The following is a 3,747-nucleotide window of genomic DNA, read 5'->3' as shown; positions in this document are numbered from 1 at the left end:
TAAGATATGTTCCAACATGTTCCCAGAGCTTGTTGTTTTGCCCAAATTAAGAGTCATCTCAGATGACGTACGTTTGCTAGCCCTTGCTGCTTCTGAGTAAGGCTGCATTTACGAGCATGTTGTGCAACCGCATTTTCTTCCTTGCAATAAAATAACATGATAGGGGAACCGTAGCCCGAGGAATGCTTTCTTTTTTTCTTCTGCTCCATTCTCGTGACATAAATCTTTCCGGTAAGGACTTATTGCTCAACATTCTGTTTTATTCCTTGCGACTGACGGTACATTTCAAAGCATTTCCTCCCTTCTCTTTAATTTTCCTCCACCAATCTACTTAAAAAAAAAAAAACTCTGTGCGTTCGGGTTTATTTTCGAGAATATCGTACGACTTAACTGTTCCCAAAGTGAGGTGGTTGCTCATAGTGTTGGACAGCTGCTTTGTACACAGAGATGCAGCTGTCTATTTCAAGGTAGTAAACAACCTTAAAAACTCCCAGCATGCCATCGTCAGCCCCTATGTTTGGCACTTTCATCTCTTAATAAAGAAAGCCACCCTAAAGAAAGAGGGAAAACAGCGGAGAGAGTGGGGCCCACTCTTCCAACGTGGGGCCACGCAGACAGATGGAGGTTCAGGGTAATTGCATTGGCACCGGACTCAGGACCATGAATCATAAGACCACTGTGTCAATGGGGGCAGATGTATAGATGTACACTTTCACGAACATATGGAACATACACACAAGCCAATAGGGACCAATAATTCTGTGTTCCCAAACTTTTAAAAATAAATGATTTAAAGAAAGAAAGAAAAAAAGAAAGAAAGAAACACAGAGTACTATTTGAATCCGTCTTGCATATTTCTACAGCGACCTCTGATGTCAAAGCTTGTTATGAAATCCTGTTCGGAGGTGATGAGCGCACCGTTGATTCCCAGTTTTGTGAGTACTGACTGCCTTTAGTATCAAAGACAGGGAATCAATCATAACACACTCTCTTGCCAAGGCAAGTGCTTTTGTTAAGTGCCCTTTGTTTGATGAGAAAATATTGGAAGAGGGAGTCCTTCCCAAACATTTGTACAAGCATGAGACTCACAGTGGCTTGGCTTTCGTTAAAGGTTAATGATCCTTGTGGATGACATGTGATGTTAATATATTCTTTGCCCTCTGTCAGGTGTTGAAATGATTATAAATAGCAGCTTGGTGCTACGGTGGTGGTCTCTGTTATATCACTAAGGATAGATGTGAAGGGGGAGCAGTTCACTCTGCCTATGGAGTCAAACTCCTTCACTTTGTCAAGGGCCTCTTTCTACGAAAAATCTCAGAGGCTCAACTGGCCTCCAGAAGACCAATGACACTTAAGACTTAACTTCTTCTGCTGGGGGCCTCCTTTCACATCCAGGCTCTGTAGTATTGCTTTTGAGGAACGTGGAAAGATGAGGCGGGATGAGTTGAATGTAAAGGAATTTAAAGCCAAACAGCTGAAATGTGAGGAGCCCATTTGGATTCGGAAGCAAAGCACTCATCGGTTACATTCTCACTCAGAGTACGGCGGTGACACGTGCGAGATGAAGCCAGAGGATTGAGTGACAATGTGTACACCAACGCAGCCAAAAGATTTTAGAGTGACACCCAATAAACACATCCCAGTTCCTCATGCTTATACCAATGCCAGAACCAGTTCTGCCAAAGCACACCTCAGTGGAACAAAGAATGGTGAGGAACAGAACCACACAGCAGGTCCCTGTTTATGCTCTGAGAGCGTGATAAGATAAAGGAAAGCATTTGTGTGTGTGTGTGTGTGTGTGTGTGTGTGTATGTGTGTGTGTAGGCCAACACTCAGGTAGTTGATAAGTTTATGCTCAGTGTGTTAAACCATATCTTGGGGTAAAGAGCTTCAGCAAATGTACCCCAGCCCTGGAGAGCGGTAACTCAACAGGGGTCAGAGGTCATGAACATAATGGGCCTATCAGCAGTAATAAAGCCACAGTTCTCTCATGGATGACAAGCCTGGACTGAAACTGGATTGAAAGCTTAGCTGGAGGATATGGTTACAGTAGTAGGGAACAAAAGAGTAAAAAAAAGGAAAGAAAGAGTTATTGTCTGTGAGAAATCACTGTAGTGAAAGACAAGAATGAAAAAAATGTGAGACTGTTTGGTCCTACACATCTCTTGTTTACAGTTCAATAATCGCTCAAGAACTGTTAACAACTTACCTGGTGATTTACTGTTGATATTGTTTACATGTAATGTAATTACGTGCACAATAAAGAATGTGCCCAACGGGAACAGTACAGTTATCCTCCCCCTACAGTAGATGATAAACATATTGAGTTTTTTGGTACAGATGTGTATGAAGTTTGCTTTGATATACTTTACATTTAAGAATATTACTCCAGAGATTAGAATTCCAGTAAAAAGTGTCCTAATAAACAATATCTATTTTATCCAATATGTTAAACAATTGATACATAAATAAATAAATAATACATAAATAAAAAATAATGATAAGCAATATTTTAATAATAAATTCAACAGATTATAAACAATAATTTACTAAGAAGACCATGTAGGCAGGAACTGATAATTGATTACAACTTTGTCCGCTGCCTGGGCCCATCTCATACATCATACAGAATATCTATGTGGCCCAGAGAGGAATTAACTGGTATTGTTTAGTCATGGGTCTCACTAATTTACATCTCAAAGCCAGTTAACAGAACTGGTTAACATATAGCCTGTAAGAGTCACCATAGTAACCAACACATGACGAATAGATAAGGCTCAGTAATCAGTGGAAAATAGGATTTGCAGTGAAGTCAGAAGGTCCAGAGTGCCTAGCAGAACCCAAATGGACGGGACAACGGGATCCTTGTGTTTGCAGTATCTTGGTACTTCACTAAAGTTCTGGATTCACCAGCTAAGGTGACATAACGCGAACACTGATTCACAAATGTGGTTTGGAACATGTAAAATTTGCAAACCAAACTGTGTGAGTGATGACTGGAAGTATTGCAAACCCCTGGAACAGTCAATGACCTAGTTGCTCATTTCATGCGAACGAAAAAAAAAAAAAGAAAGATAGAAAGAAAGAAAGAAAGAAAGAAAGAAAGAAAGAAAGAAAGAAAGAAAGAAAGAAAGAAAGAAAGAAAGAAAGAAAAAAAAAAAACCTCAGACAAGCTAGAAGCTTTAGTGAACTACAACCAGTCTGACACTCCAGCCATGGCCAACTGAGACTAATTAGAGAAAGCCATGTATCTTACCATCCTGACTGAGAGTCAGTCAACGTGATGTGTGTGAGCAGAGTCATGGAGTTGAGGTACTAACAGAATGTAGGTCTCCTCCAGGGGGGGACAACCCTGCCTCCACTGCTGTTCACTGAGGAAACTCTGGGGAGGTCAGTGGGTTCGTGGAGCTTTCTTGAACTTGAGCCCCTTTTCTGCAACCTGCAATGAACCACCATTAAAGCAGTATAAATATAGATGTTAGCACGTGATGACTATGGATTAGCCTCAGGCTTGGGCGTGGGAGGTGAATATATAGGATTAAATGCATGAAATGTGGAAGAAGCTTCACTCCTGTTTCACAGTGTGGCACAGCCCCTTATTTTGATATTTTGAAATCCAGACAAATGCCTGACCCAGATTTTGAGAAGTAGCGAAATTGGTTGGGCCACTGTTTTCACATACAAAACATGCGATGGCGAGTGACAGAGGAGGATGTGAAAACACGAATATGCTTGAAATGAGAGTGT

Source organism: Chanos chanos, chromosome 6 (assembly GCF_902362185.1).
Source record: "Chanos chanos chromosome 6, fChaCha1.1, whole genome shotgun sequence".
NCBI lineage: Eukaryota > Metazoa > Chordata > Actinopteri > Gonorynchiformes > Chanidae > Chanos > Chanos chanos.
The sequence above is the reverse complement of the archived record's forward strand: the minus strand, read 5'-3'. Positions refer to the sequence as shown.